The sequence below is a fragment of the Aulostomus chinensis genome, chromosome 9 (genome assembly GCF_037954235.1).
Source record: "Aulostomus chinensis isolate RoL2024-O1b breed Wild chromosome 9, RoL_Achi_v1.0, whole genome shotgun sequence".
Classification (NCBI taxonomy): Eukaryota; Metazoa; Chordata; class Actinopteri; order Syngnathiformes; family Aulostomidae; genus Aulostomus; species Aulostomus chinensis.
The window spans coordinates 6893925-6913972 of record NC_141328.1 but is presented as its reverse complement, the minus strand read 5'-3'; the positions used below and the strand labels follow the sequence as shown (position 1 = coordinate 6913972).

The 20048-nt window shown below is 39.3% G+C and overlaps 1 protein-coding gene across 8 annotated transcripts in view; it reads left to right on the top strand.

Moving 5' to 3' along the window:
- camta1a (calmodulin binding transcription activator 1a) overlaps positions 1–20048 on the top strand; it is a 306871-nt gene that overhangs the window by 29274 nt on the left and 257549 nt on the right. The gene's annotated exons all lie outside the window — the stretch shown is intronic.

Here is a 20048-nt window from a genome sequence, read left to right as displayed (position 1 = left end):
TTTTGCTGGTGCATTGACTCGTGAGGAATAGTGCCACTTAATCCCTCCATCGTATTCTTTTCATCATTCTGCACTATATTATTTATTGTTACCATACACGCTACTCCAGGTAGCTGGTGTTGGTTTCAGTGACTAGAAGCTGGCTTGGAATCATGCATTTATGGAGGAAGCTTAGAAGAGAATAACAAAAATAAGGTGCATCCAATACTAGACAGCTGTCAGCAACAGGATTTTATACTCAGCTGCTCTCTTAATGGCATCGGTCTTCAGCATAAAAGATGCTACAATATGGCAAAGTCGTTTCATCTTTTAACATGTTTGCGTTCCTGTCTGTACTGCCATCTTGTATCTCTTGTACCCAGAGGTCGCTGCTACTCACAAACTCTAAAACTATACAATGCTGCTTCAAAGCATAGTACAATTATTTGGTAACTACTAGCTGTAATATTTCTAAATAGCGGGAATGTAAGACTGGGCCTTTTGTTATCAGTTGTATGATTAAGAAAAAAAAAAGGTCATATCTGTAGGTGACCCTGACCTTTGAGATATTTGTATTTCAGTGATTCACAGATTCAAGGTTATTCCCTAGAAGTTCATTGTTTTTTTTTCTTATCAAAGCTGCCAATTCAGGCAACTCGTAGGCTCCTGGTCCATCAGGCTTTAGTTAGACATCCTTTTGATTGGATGTCCTTGAGCCCTTTGTTCATCTGGGCAGTATGTGAAGTCCCTTTTCTCTTCCAGATGTTTACACATCAATAAAACTGGCTGAATTTGAAAATAAAGCTGACAAGGACATAATGATCCATCCCCCAGGTCCATGAACCAGGACTGAATAAGTCCTTAAAAAGCTTTTTAGCACAGATAAAGTTGCAGGATAGGGAAGCTCTCTGTAGGCTTCTCTTCTAATGTTTGTTTAAAGAGATAGGTCATTTATTCCGTGCTCCTCCACTGTTGTACTGTTGTGTGCTAGTCGCCGAAATATCTAAAAGTTAGTTTCAATTATTACCAAAATAGTGTATACACGTCCTATAAAAGTTGAGGACAAAAGTGTTTGAATTATACCAAACCTTGAAGAAAGAGGACACTGAGTGAAAGAAGAGTGAGGTGTTTGTTGTATTTCTCAGCTCTCCCCGATGATTTTATTCTGTTCTCTTGCATTTGCTATCATAAAATATTCTACTAATGCACTAAGGAAACGTGTTGACCAAAATGCAGACCCCTTTATCTGACATATCTATCTACTTCGCATGCAGTTCTGTCTTATACTGAGAGTAATGGGTTACTTGACTAGGCATTAGTCAGATATGCCTGAAAAGACTGTTTCTCCATTGGAGAAAACAAAACCAGAGCAGGAAACTTTAAAAACTGTGCTGAAGAAAAGTTTTATAGATCATAATTATTATGAGCATCTGATTTCTTGAATAACAAGCTTTTAAATTGGATTGGTAATGTAACAACAAACAGAAAAAAACAAAGCAATCAGCATTTGAAGATTTGAATATACTATCATGGTTAGTCACTTATCAATCAACTTAATCTGCATGTCAAGGAACTCGAAAGAAATAGAGATTTCATGATTTACATGATGAAATGATGTTGTTGTTTTTTTTTTTTGGGCTATATGGCCCAGCTCTTTTACTATTGGTGTCTCTTTCCTCCATTTTTGCAGCTGGAAATAGTTACAGCTTCTGAGATTGTTGTATGAAGGATTGTTTGACTCTGTCATACTGGTTGGTGTTGATTTTTGGTGAGAGACAGCCAAGATTTCTCTCTAGCTTGAGCCTAAAAGGTTGAGGTGTCAGGGAGCCTGTAATAACCTGTCCTCCTCGCCTCCTTTTTTTTTTTTTTTCCATTCCCCTAGCCTGTCCTTTAGCAGAACCTTGAAGCACCATTGAAATTCTGCTCTGCCTTTTGAAATCTCTGTTGATGAGGCAACATGGGCCCACAGTGGCTCTCCCACTGCAGGATATTTTTCAAAGTCATGTTTATATACTATAAGTAGAAAGGAGAGAAGTGCTTTGATGGTATCTAACAATGAAAATGCTTAGAAATCTCCCCTGAACTGGAGGTATGAATGCTTCTGATGGACTGTGTCTCTCTCATGGCACGTTCATTTTCTTAGTAGGACATGTCTGTAGGTGTTGACTCTGCATCACACATTATGACCCTTGGGTTATGTTAACATGCAATCATGCATACATTTGTTCATAGCGATCACTGGGGTTTACAAGCACACTTTCATGATTTCAGTATTTCAGTAAATACATTTCCTTTACTACAAAGTGGTCCTATTCAAATTGAGAGTTTCCTCTGCTGGCTGACTAAACAGTGATTAATGTGTGAGATTCCTTGTGATTATTTTTCAACTATTTATAAATGTGTCCAGACTGACAAATAGTATCTTCTAATGGAAAGCTGATTTTATTTTATGTCTGCTGCTTTGCTGTTATCTTGAGAGATGATCGTGCATTACTATAAAGTCAGCCGCACACACATCTTCATTAAATGTGGTTTGATAAACCATGTATCAATTCAAGCACTGTTTTATTTTCATTTATGTTGTCCGCCCACACAATCCAGTACAGACAAAAACTCCCCGGCCATGTTCAGAGTAATTCCAGCCCTGCATGTTTGATTGAAGATGATCCAGGAGCACAGCTGTGGTATCAGTGCAGAGAGCTCCTGCAAACTAACAAAAAACAAAGTTGAACTTGCCTCAATTTTTTGTAGTAACTCAACACATCATCCAGAAAGATGATGCAGAGTATTATACACCGCTGGTTGTAATTACGATTCTGACTTCATGGGTGAGGGTTCAGAGGACCAGCAAGTTCATTTCCACATCCTGACTAATACGCCCGATGAGGAATATGGCAGATTAACATAAAAACCAAACTCGCATAAACCATAAAGGCTGACAGACACAGATCCCAGCTATTAGAGCTGAGCCTTGCAGGCTTATTAATAGACAATCAGCGCTGTTGTTGCTGGCAATGATGACGCCACTTAGAAGTGCATGACCTGTGATTCTCTTCCTGTCATAAGAGTGGGTAAGATTTCCCAGCCACAGAATTAGACCAGAGTCATTGACTATGTTTACATCCATGACTACTATAATTAACCCAGCTGACACTTAACCCAACTTAAGACATTGCTATGTAAACAGCAATTACCTCAACCCAGATAAGTCAAAGACTAAGTAGTATTACCACCTTAGTTACTTTATTAAAATGCATTAAAGATATTAATACACCTTAATCACACTGAGGTCACAGCGGTTTGTCCTCAGTCTTCATTGGTCTATGTTCTCTGGCACGTAAACAGGAATACAAACCAAATATTCTGTAAGTACCTCTCTCAAATGTTGGATGAGCCTTGTTTTTTTTTCTAGAACTATCTGGGTTTTTTGTTAAAAAATTGACTAAAATATGAAAAGAATCCATCGATGAAATCAGTAATCAAGTGTAACTGCAGGAAGTTAGCAACAGTCAGGGCAAAACAGACACAATCAGGTCAGTTGTTGGATTGTTGCAGTGCATGTGCAGTAAATGTGTCATGAAAATAATCAGTCACCCAGTAAGTCACTTTCTGTTTATTATTACAGAGTTAGATTATAAATTAATTACTTAAAAAAATATTGACTTAATACTTAAATCTCAGTTAAATACATACATTTGTTGTTTACTACCACTAGGGGGTTTGGTGAGTACCCTCACACAGCATCAGTGCTGTTGTCCAGTGTTTTGTTTTTGCACCAGATTAGCCTTCAAATATCAGTTTTTCTTATGTGGACACGAGTCTGTTTGTCTCTGTGTCCAGTCACTCCTTTGACCTTTAAGAAGCCATCTTCTGTATTGAGTTTCTCAGGATCCCTTATAGTATGTGAATTGATCATAAGAGGAAGTGATACGTTCCAGTAAGGCTTTCCACAAAGTTTGCGTGCGTGTGTGTGTGTGTGTGCGCGCGCGTGCGTGTGTGTGTGTGTGTGTGTGTGTGTGTGTGTGTGTGTGTGTGTGTGCGTGCATGTGTGTGTGTTTGTGTTTAGCTTTCCTCTATTGCCATTCATGTAGTGTTGGGGTCAGGTCAATATTATATTAGCACTGCCATCGCATTTTCCACAGCCCCATGAATAATGTAGAAGTTAGATATTCCTTCATATAAATACAGCCCATTATCGCTCTGTATCCCTGGTAAATGCAAGACTCTTCATAGTTTCTTCCCCCAGATTTGATTAACCTCATTATGTGGTTGCTCCAAATGGTGGCCTAAAGTTGTTGCCTCAAGAGATAGACCCCTTTCAGTAGGGAGAGACCTTATTGTGACCTTGTTGGAGACAATCAATGGCCTTTATCTCCCTCAATGCATAATATATCCTAAGGAAGGTTGGGACACACATCCCTGTAATGTATTGACCTGCACCACCAACATTTATCAAGTGGACTTGCTGGCTAAATAATTTAGCTTTTGAGCTTAGACTGTACTTAGTCATTGGCGCCCAGACCAAGTTGGGCCTTCCAAGTAAGACTGATGTGCCCCAGAAAAAAGTAAAGAATAAGAAGGGATATAACTTTATTAGCTCGATCAAGCAAAGAAACCGGAGTTTTACTTTTTACATTCCCCATGTTACACAAAAACATAACTCAAAAAAATTATGATGTAAACTCAGGTACCGTGAAGCCAACATCCGTACCACATGTTTGTGGTGCAGCTAACAGTTATAGTTGCCGTCTGGATAATCTCAAGCTGTTCGCAATCAAACTGTTCATCTTCTGGCTTCTGATTGGCCTTCCTTATCTCTGAAACTAACTCATCCTCTTAGACACAATATGTCCCAGTCTCCTGGAAGATAAGGAAACACTCTCAGCCAGCAGTTCGTCCCACATATATTAGACTGATTTTCTTAACTGTACATTTATGTTTGTCCTGCTCAGTTATTTACTCTTCAGTCGCCACAGGGCCTATAGTCAGCCTCTTGAATCAAGATTGAACCACTGTGGTCAGCAGATAAAATTTGCTTTCATTTACAGGAGCAAGCTATAGATTTTTTGCTAAGGCTGTTCGTGGCGGGTATAACACCCAAAAGCTCGCTTTAATTCTCAAATCAGAGTAATTGATTGAAAAACACAACACCTTCTTTTTTTATTAGACATACTGATGGCACGAGTCATATTTACACATTTTTTAAAGCTCCGAAGTCATTCATTTCTACATTTCTCCCTGAAAAATGTATGAAAGATCATCTGACATACCTTCAGCAAAAGAGCGCTGCACTTTCAAAAAAATGATTGATCAGAGCTTTGAGTTCTGTGTTGAAAGGACAACAGCAATTTTAAAATGATGTTTTCTATTTCCCCTGCATTCCTTCTTTGCATTTTTCCTCTCACTCTTCACACGTCTGTTTTGCTGAGGCTCTCTCCTTCCAGATATTTGCACTCTGTGTTAATAAGAAATTGATGTTGCCGATGACTTGTAGTGAAGCAGCACCAGATTACCATACTGAATACTAAACAAGAGGAAGGGGACATGCTCGGGCTCTGGCTGAACCCTGCTCCAAAAACTCCCTTTAACAAAATCACATTGCTCAAGATGAAAGAGGGAATTGTTCTGATAGTCTTATCAAAGCAGCGTATCACTGTATTATGAGGGAACACCTGGAAATCTAATGGAGAACTCTGCTGCAGCAGTGAGGGCATCAGGCAATACATAATGTATTTGTACATAATGTTTATGTAAACATCTGCTCGGGGGTGTTCTGAGTTATTTATTTCACTCTTCCTGCTGGTGCAACTGATGTGCTGGTCTTAATGGCCAAATCCTGGGACATGACGCCCGGCCTCCTGGTGTTCTCGGCTTTTTGAACCTGCGTTTGTAAGAAAACCGCATATGGAAATTGTGTGTAAACGCAGCTCATCTACAAATCAGTTTGAGATTGACCTCCTGACTAAAGAAAACATCCTTTTAAATTAGACTGGATTATTGAATACAAATCCAATAATTTGCATTTAATTATTTATTAACCAGACTCAAATGCTGTGGCTACAACATGATATAATACCAAGGCTTTAACCTCTAGAGGCTCTAATTAGTCCAACTCAGCTGCCACATGTAAGAGGACATCAAATCCTTTGCATCCTTAAAAATGATTTAATTTTGACGCTCTGTGCATTATGATACATTAAGAAGATGGTTGGGAGACATGTTCTTCAAGTTGTAATTACTGATAAAATTAACAAACCAGTATAATGTCTCACTGACTAAAAAAAATGTGGCCACAGTGGCGAAGCCTTGATCATGAGCCTTCAATAGGATCACATACGGTAAAACAAATTCAAACATACCACTACAATAATAGCTAGTTATGTGGATGTTCAGTATATCAAAGGGGTTCTTTTCCCTAATTGGCTTCACAACACCTAAATGTGACTCTGGGAAACACCACTATATTCAAATATGACTTGCATTCTATGCTCATAGTATTAGTCACACAAAAAAAAAAGACAAGCAAATAACTTCATTTATTTGTTTAGCTGGAACGAAAGTAAAATTTCTAGAATAATCGGAAAGACATTTAAAGCTTGCCCAAGTAGGGATAGAAGAAGCGGGAGAGAGAGAGAGTGAGAGAGAGAGAGAGGTTGTAGGAGGGATACTATAAACGTACCATTTGCATCCCTAGTTTTATTGCCATAGACAGGAAATAGCAATAAATGGCTTAATTAAGGCCAGCAAAAATGGCTGAGCTTAGCTTACAAAGAACTTGTGCCTCTTCCCATTTCACCCCAGGAGGTGTTGGCTGGCTACGCTTCAACAACAACAAAATAAACCAAAATAAAAAATATCAAAGTTTATACCACAGCTGGCTGGAATGCTTTGAGACACTTTTACTGCTGCTCGGAATAAATTGCAGCTCATTTGTGTCACTACAATCAGCAAAATATATCCACACAAAATTCAGGAACTGTGCTTTTGCTCAAAGGACTGCGCACAAAATGTATTTAATATCACATCTTCTGTACACTCACCCTGTCCATGGGTGCAGTGGTCTCGCTCAGGTGTTGCTCATTCAACTTCTGGTCAACACGAGTCTTCAAATGAAACGTGGCACACAGGTGTCAGGAGGTAAATGGATGGTTCACAGCTATTTTTTTAAACAACTTAAATGATAAAATCTTGTGATTCCCTTTGCCGTGGTGAAGGGCAAGCAATAGTAGCAATATTTGATGATGCAGCTTTTCTTGAAAAGGCAGCCTTGAAAATTAAGTATCCAGTACCAGGCACAAAGTCATCATCTTCTCTATCTCCTCCATCTCTAAATTCCTGTCTTTGCTCCGTTTTTGCTCACTTACTGACTGATTTCCTTAAGTATGCCGCAAATCAACAAAATATGATTGAATAACAACCATAAAAATCAAATTAATGCCCACATTGACTTGAATTACATGTCTGCATCACAGCTGCTGAAGGTCCAGGCAGGAGGAGCTGCTCATTCACCCAGATTCCATCAGAAGAAAAGTTGTGATTGTTCCATCCAGAGTGGGTCAGATCTTTGTAAAATGGAAAAGTCCTGTCATTGAACAGGTCTGACTCAGAGTTGTCAGCACAGGTATACTAGTAGCTAGTAGGCTAGATGTGAAACAACCTGAAATGTAATGCTCAAAGATGGCCAATAAAAAAAAGATGACTGTGAAAATCACCAATTCAAAGAGGAATAGACTAAAAATTACGCCTTTATCTGCCCCCGCAGCTCAAATAGGATTCTGCTGTCTTGATTCATAACTGTGCCGTTCTTACACCGCCACTCTCGGGGATCAAGCATAAACACAACAAGGGTAGCCCACTCAGAGAGCTCTGCAAGGCCAATAACCCCATTATATGCAAATCCACTACCGGAATCATCATATATATCTGGATATATTTCAGACAGTATTAGGAATATGTCTGAATTTTTTTTTCAAACAGATCCATGTAACATTTCCTGCAAAATAAATGAAAATGTCAAAAACGGCCCTATCTTGTAATGATAAAAGCAGGGGAAAAAAATGCTGCATCTGCCCCAAAATTTAATGGGTTCCTTCTCGGCTCATGTTCTAACCCTCCCAACGATTTTTGTGAATATTGGCCTTGTTTCCTATTGACAGACAGACTGATAAACAAACTGCAAATGAAACAGAACCTCCTTGATGAAGGTCATTAAACTGCTGCATACTGGGACTTTTTGTTTTCGTTGAAAATCTTGCATCAATTGTTTAAAAGTTTGACCAAACTTAATACATATAAAGGGACCCTGTCCTATTTAAAATTGTCTTTGTAGACCTCTGCGATTTGAGTACCCCTTCCATAACGCCGTCACTGATATGTCTGAAATTATATGATGGAAACTGAAGGGAGGCCTAAACCAAATCTGCATAAACATAATACTTTCTGCACCACTTCTTCAATGTTTCCCAAGATTGCATCACCATGTATAAGCCAATAATCATATGTATGCTGAAGGAAGCTTAAGATATCAGACTGTGGCAAAAGCTAATGTTTGTATTTGATTGGGGGAAAAAAAAAGCAGTGACATTTTAATACAGATTGTCTTTTTGGTGAGCAATAAGGCATCAAAGACGGAATGTATATTGTCACTGCATAATGAAATACATTGGGCTCTTTCTAGCAGACTCCTAAACCTGTTAGCACTACATGCTCTCTGCTGCCAGTGTGCTGACATGATGGCTTTTCCAGTGAGTGAGCAGGGCTGCCAATAGTGTCTGGGCCAGAATGGGCTCATGGCGTAGAAAGGAGAGGAGAGTGAGCCTCTATGCAGCGCTATAAATACCCCTGTCACACTTATATCAAATCAGTCCCACACACTAAAAGGCTGGCATTAGTGTTCAGGGTATTTTTCACACACAACTTTAGAGGTCCAGGGGGTCTGGAAAGGTCAGTGTTACGCTCAATAGCACATTAATATGAATAGGTTTGTGCACTGGTGTTTATCGTGATGGGTGTCGCAGATAAAAAGTATCATTAGAATTAATTATCCAAGGTGTTATGGGATAAGGCTGTGAAATTGCTGCATCCAACTGCTGTTACATTTATCTTACTACACATGGCTGTACGAATGCTGGATGAATGACTGATTTAGACATGAACCAAACTACATTATTGGCATTTATTGCTCTGAACACTTGAACTGAAATACTTTTAGTCTGTCTCTCGTAAATATGAATTGCACGTAGCCGCAAATTAAGAAACGAATTGAAAACATGCATAATATGCTCAAAATATGCCTCATTTTTTATTTTTTCACTTATTGATGTATGGTTTTATATCCAGGTCCTGCCTAATGGAACAGGGTGTCTACAGGGTGTCTACAGGGTGTCTACAGGGCCATATAAAATCTTAATATGTCTTAAATGTTAGAAATATGAATCTTCTTTAAAGGTATTAATTGCCACAACATTTAATCTAATCCCATTGGCAAAATATATTGAGCTCCCCTGAGTCTTGATTCTCATTTCTAATGTTACAAATATTTAAACCTTCCACTGAACTTTATACTATCTTTTTGCTTTATACTGTCATTTACCTGTTGGCATAGTGCAGATTAACCTAACTCAGTCTAACAACCATTCTACTATATAAAACCCAAATATGTATGACTTTCCTTTATACTTAAATGCAAAGCTCGAGTTTGAAAATGAGGATTTGTCCAAACATTGGTTTTAAATTTTGTGAAACATGGTCTTGAAAGTCTTCAAAAACATTCAGTGTCTGACAACCTGGTAACTCTCATAAAATCTGCTGTAAGCATTGTTCGATGGTTCAATCAATCATTGTTGTTCTAGTAGTACTCCAAAATGGCTGCCACGATTGGGGAACCCCTGATTTAAAAGCAAACACGCTTGCTTGATGCCACCTCCCCAGCTGCCTCTGCCGATGATGAAGTTTCCAGGGAACGGATGATAATCCTGACACTGCATCCTCCTAAGTCAGTGAGCCATGCAGTATAGATATGGATGTGTCACTGGCAGATTGGGAGGTAGATATCCCATCTCCACCTCCTGTGGTGGCTGGTGCCTTGGGGGAGTAGCTATGTAAATAATATATGCCCGTGGGTGTGAAACATGCACAGATAACCTTCAAGACAGACGCGGATCAGTGCCTTCACATTAGCTGATAGGATTAAGGTTAAAATCTACAGAAACCTCTCCATAAGAAAATACAGATCTAGTCACAGCGGATAGCAAGTTACATGGATGCGCAGTGTTCAACTGATAAGGTGAGGCAGGAGTAATCACAGGGGACTGGTAATAGTTCAGCAATCTGATGATGGAAATGACAGAGCTACACCTCTCTGACTTTCTCCAACTTAAAAAACAAAATGAGCAGCCTGATTTTTCGACTTCAGGTTCTACTTGTTTGACAATATTCATGAGTTTGACTTGCTGATAACCCACAAAGGTCTAACCTGTGTGTTCAGATGATTGCAAAGGCTTTTCTTGGAACAGCAGCTCATAGAATTTGAAGGGATGTAACAATGCCTTTGTTTTACAGCCTATTACTGGTCTCAGTATTCAATCATGGCAAACAAAATCTTTCCCTGATCATCCTGTTTGTGGGCTCCTTTGAGAGACAAACTCATTGAGCATATGTTGGCATCCATAAGAGGGGAAAATGCATTGAGAACAAAGCTAGCTCTCTCTGTTATCCCATCTGTCTGCTGAAGACTTTTGCTTCCTACAGCGGTCTGCTAGGTTCTCCTCTTCATATGTCAGCTCATGCTGTGCAAGAAAATATATCCCTCAGTTCACCGCCCTCGCAGTGCTCTGCTCAGAATCATTTTAGGTTGAGTGACATCATAGAGTTGGAGACTTGAAGGAGTGGTTCTGATAGTGAACTGGATCAATACATTGGAGAGAGCAAAATCCATTGTAGAGGAATGAGACTCAGATTTTACTGTGATGAACACAGAGGTTGTTTTGCTGAAAATGATCAATCTGAAAATAAGTGTTTATATGTCTCATTATTTGGCTGCATGTGAGATTCGAAACTCGAGTAATGACTCATTAAACTGAAGTAATTAGCATTAACAGCTGTACCACAATAACCCTGTATTCATCAAACGTATTGGGACCTATGTGTTTCTCATGTATCTGTTCATCTCACCACCAGTAGTACTACACAATGCAAACAATGTATTGCTGGCATGTTGGTATGAATTGGCATTGCCTGAAGGTCAGAGACTGATGATGCCCATCTGTCTTTGATTCTTACCCTCGCAGCGAAATGTTTATGGTCTGGGTTGGAAAGAGGAAATAGAGGGTGAGTGAAATAGAGACTGCAAGAGACATTAGGGGTTGGGTGTCATTGTTAAGCCGGGCTCAGGGCTGGTCCTGAAGGACAGCTAAACCTTAAGTCCAAACCGAGCTCAGAGAGAGGGGTGGAAGTTAATCCCCCATCCTCAGGCAGGTGTTACACTAAGGCTAAACATATACATAGCAGGACTGAGCAGGAAAGTTGGGATAATTGAAGTTTGCTAAGAAATGAGCCTGTGCACCCCAAGGGTAAGTCAGTTGTGCTTTGTGAGATTTGTTTTATATATATATATATATATATATATATATATATATATATATATATATATATATATATACACACACATATATATATAGAGAGAGAGAGAGAGAGAGAGAATTAAAGAAGGTATTGAGATGAGAGTCGATATAGCACCATGTTTGTGGAGCTGCTCCAGTCGGGAATGAAAATTAACTGTGCCTGGGGGCCACTGGCCCTACATGTTACCCTCTCAATTGAACTCAAATTGAACGAGATGTTATGGATCAACTTAATTGTCCATTTATGTAGAATCCAACAGATGATGGGTATTTGATGCTCATACGGATCCCAATATATTGGAGTAAAAACATTTTAATTAAAGAAATCAAAAAATATCCTCCAAGTGAGCCGGCGTTGAAGTCATTGCTAGCTTCAGGGTCGACATCCTTTGTTTTGAGTAGGTAGCAAGCAAATCACAGGAACTTTTGTAATCGTGTTTACTGAAAAATGTCCTTCATTATTCTCATATTTGTCAGTATATGACAGTGGCATCACGAGTCGATCTCTATATCAGAAATACTCACACAGAGGCCTGCTAGCTGTGCTCATTGTCTCTTGCTGTCTATGAGCAAAACTGCACTTATTTCTTAGAGTCCAGTTCTTCCAGCACCTAAAGGCACCTTTGGTTCTTCCGGTTCCACAGAAAAACTATTTCTGGCCCTTCAAATATATCTCTGAAAGGCTGAAATCAGCTGATGAATTGGTCAGCCTCTAATACAAAGCCTGCGCTGACCCAGGGAAAGAGAGGATGGGTGATCATTTTCTCTTCCTATAGCTTTAATCATTCATGACACTGCCTGTTGTCTCTACAAGGTGTCTTTGTCTTTCACTGTCCTGATTCCCCTTAGCAGAAAAACAGCCAAAGTCAAATTGAATCCAGAAAGGAGGATTTTAAACGGAAAGATAAGGGGGCAGATATGCCTTAATCATCATTTGCTCTTGATTAGAAAATCAATGGCCTTTGATGCCAGAGTGCATGTCTGCCTTTGGAGTTAAGAGTGTGACAATGACAATGTAGACTGGAAAATTGGCCTTTTAAACAGCTACTATCTCTTTGTTGTTTGGAGCCCTGTTCTTAAACGCAGTGAAAAGTCTCCTCTATCACATAATGTCTGCCTGTCAAATAAATTACTTTTTCCTTCACTTCTCTGTGAAACTTTGTTAAATAAATCCTTACGAAGCTTAGAAAGCGCAGGGAATTTCTTAGTTCGTAGAGCTGACTTTCACAGTATTTCCTTGATTTATGTAACAGATGAGAAATAAAGTTGTCACTCAATTCTCTGTGGCAGTTTTGAGATATGCCAAAGACAGAAAATCTTTGATGTCTTCCCAGGTTTACCTGTCAGAAATGTTTAAAGGCATTGTATGCCAGGTTATAGCACAGCAAGACTCTTACAGTCAAAAAAATCTTTGCACCATTGAACTGGCTTTGTCTTGAAGAAATATCCAACTCACTATTGCTTATGTTTTCAGTGCACCCTCTGACATTTAAAGTTGTGAGATTTTGCTTCTACTTGACTTAGCTTCCTTGAAAATGAAAACAGCTGCTAGACTTTGCGCAGGCATGGAATATAATTTATATTGCACTTTAGTAGCATTTCCTTTAACTATAATATAAGATGAGGAACCCGGGCTCTCTCCTATTAATATGCAGTGGAGGATGATTTCTAAACGCGGACATCTTTCTTTCACTCTCCTGTCCTCTAGTCTTTGCCTTTGTGGCATGCTGTTGTACTTACTGTGTTTTTACCAGCTCTGCATATTGATCCTGCTTTATCAACACTGGCTCCCCTTGCAGTAAGCCTGTAGGAATATGGATGAGGTCTGGTTGGCAGGGGATGCTTTGCTGATTAATATGCTCTATGTAGGGATATGAAGAGAATTTCTATATTTTATACGAACACTGATCTCTGTGTGCAGAACATCCTTAATGGTAAATGAGGGACGTGGAATGGTGACAAAGGGAAACGTTTGGGGAAATCAAGAAATACCAATCGCGTTTACCATCAGTTCGTCTTTGCCCAGCACATCCACTCTGCACTAGTGTACATAATGTATTGATTGCAATTCAAATAAAGTGCTGACAGCTTCCAATCAGTGTAAAGGTATTAGCTGTTGCTATCTGTGAATGGAAATGTCAGAAAACGCATGGCCCGTTCCCCCACAAAGAACATCAGTCTTCCCGAGGTAGCATGGGTATGCCATTATGTGATTCTAGTTTGGCAAAGAGGCAAAAATGAACAGTATATTCTTATTTCACATGTAATCTTAATTCAGTTTGTTAAGATAATATCTACTGTATGTGTTGAGATCTAAAACTTTAAAGACCTATAAAACAATAAATAGGGACACTTTATGATTTTATCTTGACCTTCCCTGGAGCTACAAATATTTTTTTCTTTTGCCTTCCGGAGTGTCTGGGGAAAAAAAAAAAATCAGCACCCTTCTTCCACCATATAACTGAATTTTTATTATATTCACATTAAAAGGAGCACGGAGAAAAGAAAAAGCAAAGGTTTGCTTTTATTTTTCTTACCAGTAAGAAGTCTGCACTCACATGCTCTCTGTGTGACAGCTACTGTGAGAAACGCAAAATGAAACATTAAGGGGAAACACAAACACCCGCACACGCGCACACACGCACAGCTGGCAAGTAAACTTATTTGCAGCAGCGCAATAACTACATTAACCTGCACCTCAACAGGAATTACAGTGCACATACACATGATAAACACCAACAGAATATTAACTAAGACATTGCACTGAAAGCCAGCAGCTCAATAACTGGAAATAAATTCCCCTGTATCTCAACAACAGAGGATTTACAGTGTACCAGTTAAAGCAAATAGCACATCAAGATAGGAATACACAGCTCTCAACCACAAACAAAGATCAATTTAAGACACCTCGGCTATTATGGAGCCTAAAAACAAATGGAAATGTGTAAAAAAAAAACAAAATCTACATTTTGATACTTCTGGCAGTTGTGAGGGCTGTCCACATTTCAAGTGTCACGATATAACTCAGATGCCTTTTAGAGTGACTTTATGAATGCTAGTAACACTACCAGCTATTCAGAATCCATCAAAGAGTTCATGGCCAGGATCACATAGAAGAGCTCATCCTCGAGTTAAAAAAGCAGCCCCTGTTTAATAAAACTAATTGTGTTTATAGAGACGCTATCAAGAAGGACATCTGTGCAGCACAGCTGTAGGGCTGTGCATCTTTCAGCACAATGGAGGCAAGCAGAGAGCTGCTGTTTCATTTGAATAAGTATACTTTGTTACGGATGAAATATGTTCAAAGACCATTTTTACTAATCCACCCTCCAAATAAACCCCTGTAATCTAGAGCACGATATGGTTCATACTGTACATGTGTAAACTACTGTTTTATTTTCAAAATCAATTTATAGAGCACTTTTCTACCTTCATGGCACTCACAGAGCTTTACAGTGTTCCCTCTTTCACCTAGTCTCTCTCTCACACACACACACACACACACACACACACACACACACACACACACACACACACACACACACACACACACACACACTGATGGTAGAGGCTGCCATATGAGGTGCCAACCTACTCATCAGTAGCAATTAGGGGTTCAGCCTCTTGCTCAAGGACTCTTGATCAGACGGCTTCACGGTGACTACCTCCTTAGCCATTCACACATTGTTACAGTTTTATTTAAAGTCATATCTCTTGGTGTGGATGGGCTTTTGATGCAACACTCTGCTTGCTGCTGAGACTCATGTATTATGTTTCTTCACATCCTGATACTCACCGTGAGATGGAAAATAACTAACCTTCCACTGGCTTCTCCCAGTTATGAATGGATTCTTTTTGTGCTAGTTTCCATCATATTCCTCCTACATCTCCATGGTGTGTGACTTTGTGATATCCCACTATTTTATTTTTTCCCGTTGGGAGTAGCGTATGCAGGAAAGACAATGAGAGGTAAACCTGCACTTGACCCACATGTGTGCAGTTTGGTTGACATCAAACAGCCCCGTGATGACAGCCTTCCTTGCGTTCACAGCCACTGGATAATTGGCAGATTTTAGAGCAGCTTCTGTCTTGCAGTGGTTTGACTCCAGTGATTCTAGAGCTAATCAAAATGCGGGACACCATCTCAATATGTAGGACGCAGAACAAAGGATAAAAATGCTGTCTAACCCCGAACAAAGCAGGTCATCTGGTTTGTCTAACCTGTGGATTTCAGTGTCACAATGTGAGCGCAATTGCCAGTCTTTGTGGGTGTAGTCGAGACTTTGCCTCTGGGTTTGTTAGTGGGGCCTGTGTGAAACAGGTTGAGATCCAGAGAACGTGGTGAACCTCCAAATGCGGTACAATATGCTTCCCTCCTTGTCTAAAAGTTTAAAGTGATCAGAGTAAATGAGGGTTAGAAGATAATCCAGTAATTGCACAGTTGATGGATCAATCCTTGGCTCTTCCTGTTAGATGTCAGACACTGAACCACAAATCGTTCCCAATTTCAGCCGGAAACTGTCATGGTAGCTTGTGCGTAAATGCATGAATAGGGAAGAAAACTGTGCAAAGCTTTTCATTAAAGTGATATATTAATGCAGCCATTTTTATCACTCATATAGATAATAACATCCTATCCATGGGCTTTTGCGTTTCTTCATTTGGTAATAGTTTTGTGGCTGGAAACGATCTGTGAACACGTCACTGATATTATAATTACCAATGGATGGATTTGGCGAGCTTAAAGGATCCAGCGAATGATTATTTTCATTATCAATAACACTCCTGATAATTGCCTTGGATAAAATTTAAATCAGTTGACTTGTAAAGCACGCTAAAAAAGTAAAAATGTGAAAAATACTTCTTAGAAACTGGTAGTTGTACTGTAGTGTAGGACAGAGAAAGCAACAACTTCTTACGTTCAAAAATCCCTGAACCATCAATTGTCTTGTATTTTGCTTCAAAACCCAAAAAGATTTGTTTCTTTTCATGAATGTTGCCCATTAATTTTCCCTTGATCAGCTTGATCAAAAAAAAAATGTTGCAGCTCTATCAAAGTGTAGGGAGTGGGGAGTAACTTTGGAATAGTTGCAAAATGGAAAGTCCTGCATATTTTCTTCTAATAACTCTGTTTTTGGTTTCATTTTATTCCTGAGAGGAATGCAGTCTGATGATATTCAAGGGATATACACTATATTAAATATAATTTGCCTGCTGTGTCTATGAATCCATGAGAGTGGTGTAATTGAAAAAAAATGAAGAAAAAACAAAAGGTTTTTGGCCAAAAAACAAAAAGCAATGAGCTGAAAAATACAGGAAAGCTCTATAGAGCTCAGGGGGATTGTGGAATCAGGTAATAACTGTTGGTAGGTCAGACATGGTCTTGCTGAACCAATTGCATTCAAGTTAAAATGGGTTCTGCATGCATTTATATATTTTCCTCTTACAGACAAGACATCTAGATATTATCCAGATATGGGAAGAGCACAGGTTTTTGTGCCGGTGGACATTTAAACTGTCCATCAACTGATCACTTTCATGGTTATGGTTGTGGTTATTTTGACTGAATACTGAATATTGATTTTTTTTTTCAATTATAATTATGTCAATTATTCTCCTCTGAGAATAATTATGTAAATTAACCTCATCTTCATTGAAAAAAAAAGCTTTATAAATGATCATGGCGTGACTTCGGTGTAGGTCTGACTCCAAAAAAAAGATATAATTTTTTCAAAGCCTTGTAGAACAGGATGTGTAAACAAAACGTCTCTGCAGCATCACAATAGGTAGTTTGATATTTTGACACAAAAATAACCGTTAAAGATATTCTTCTGTTTCTACTTTGAAAATTGCAGCGGGCTGTATTGTGATTTCATTCAGTTTTGATTAATTGTGTGCAGCCCTACTTGGCCCTTATCAATTTATCCTGAATGAAAGATCTAAAAGCAAACACTTCTTTGGGTTCAAGTTTACCTTAAAAGAAAACAAAAATTGGAGAAGATGTTTAAAGCTGATGTTTTTTGAGCTTTGCATGTTCGTGCTTTTGCAGTTTTGCCCTTGACTTGCTTCACTTGATTTTGCACTGAATAAAAGAATCATTCTGAGGGAATTACGTAGCCATAACAACCATCTCAGGTACAGCGTCCTGTGTCAGCTGCAGTTGTTGAAAGTGAAGCAGTGGCTTATTCCACACGGGGAATAGCCACATAAATCAAACAGTAGTAGTCATTTTTACCTACAATAGCCCTGTTTCCTGTTGTGGCTTCTAGATCAGATTAGTGATTGAGCACTAAACAACAGCAGACCACCTCCTATTCAGGTAGATGGATAAACATGACTTCAAAATGTGCTCCAAGTTTAATGTAAACCACACAAATGCTGGTACAGGAATCAGCAGATCTATACTATATATTATTCAAGCCACTCGTGTACGTTCATGTTCTAAATGGGAATAGCAGGCTTTATGGATGTAGACACACAATGAGTTCTGTGTCGGTTATGAAAAAAAAGATAGCAATCTGTTTGCTGAAGCATATAACTAATTACAATAGCTGTCATTGAATATTCATCTTGACTACAACTTTATGAGGTTGTAGTCAGAATGCGGTATGCTGTTGCTGTGTGGTGTGGCCGCTTTATTGTGCAGTATGTGCTACTTGGAAATATGCATATACAGGCCATATTTTTGTGTTTATGATTAGGTATACCATCAAGTTTAGCCTATACCCATTTAGTTTTTGTTTTCTCAGAGAATACCTTGTGACTCTTCTCTAATCCATGCTCCACACTGTGCTCACAGCGTGGCAGTGTGTTCCACACCGGCAACCCTGCTGCGTGAAGGTAATGATTGCAGGTGTGTATGGAAAATGCTTGTTGGCATGACAAGATGGAAGTGGCATCTCACAAACAAACATTATGGTTTTTATTTTGAATGATGACTCTTCCACACCTACAGGGGTTTGTTTCCTCGGATCTCACCTGCAACGATGTTTCACCTCCGTAGCACATTCTCATTTCTCTTTTATTTTATCCATATGACAATATAATTGATATACAGGCAGCTGACAAAGCACAAAAAGGTAGTGTCTTGGTGTTTGGCCACCAAGAGCCTCTAGAACAACTTTAATGGAGTTCTGAAGACTTGTAGAATTTATGTGAAGGCGCACTGGAGGGATGAGCAACATCCTTCCACAAAGATATTTGGTGTTAAATGTGGAGTGCACTGTCTGTGGAGGCAGTTCTGTGTCTTTATTGTTCAACCAAACACAGCAGGTTTATAATCACATATGGATTTTAGAGCAGAAAAATCCAAATCCAAAAATTGTGTTTGTGAATCCAAAAGTTGAACTTGCTGTTGGGTGTAGTCGCGTGGGCAGGACTTAGGTTTGATACTGGCCGATAGAGATGCGTCCTACATCCTGCATACTAAGTCCAACCCACGAGATCAACTCATTAGCAAGCAAAATTTAGATTCACAAAGAAAATGTAAAGCAAAACTTAACTTTCAAGGAAAAGTTTGGGATTGGCATGAATCCATTTTATCACGAATTAATTGCATTTGCTGTGTGATTGCGGTCATGACATTAATGCTCTCAAATCAATTTTTGATTGAAAAATATTTTGACGGATTAAACGGATTAAAATAAAGACACAAAAGTAAGTTGGTGAGTGAAGGCCGTAGCACTATACGATTCACATCATTTTCACACTCATCAAACACTTGAAGTGTTATATTTCTCACTCTCTTTTATTCAGGTTTACACTTAAATTTGTCTTCCATCTTTCCGTGGGACATTTTTTTCTTCTATTTCTATTCAGTACTTCCTTCACAAACCGGTCAACATGCGACCTGTATCCTACTAGTACACCGTGTATACCATTGGATCACTTCTAGGCACTTGTACTCCAAGTGGTCCATGTTAAGGTGAAGATACTTAAGACTTGTGCCAGACCTTATTGGATCCAAGGCAGTTAAACTGCAGTCGCATGATGCCCTGTGTCTCTGAGGCCTGCATGGCGCGAGTGTCTCATATGAGTACTTCTGTGACCAGAGATAAGGCCGTTACGGCCATGACAAGGGCCTTGTCTTGCTCTGCCATGATGCTTCTATTGCTCCTCGTGCCTGTTTGCTTCCAGGGCCAAAAACAATACGCTGTAAATTGCACTTCGGCCTCTTCAGGTTAATGTGCTGCCTGTGAACGTGATGTGATTGGGTATCGATTCACACCCCGACGTTAAAATTGCCTGTCTCATGGTCCCAGACACCAATAGTGACAGCTTCAGTACACGACGGGAGGAGCGCCATGGCACGAGTCTGTGTCTGGGAAAGGACACTTTGTCTCTGTTTTCTGATCTTCACCATCTCCTTCCTCTTAGCAAGGAAAGGATTACTGATAAAAAGGACTTAGCCCCCCCCCGCTTTGCATGAACACTGATATCTAACAAATT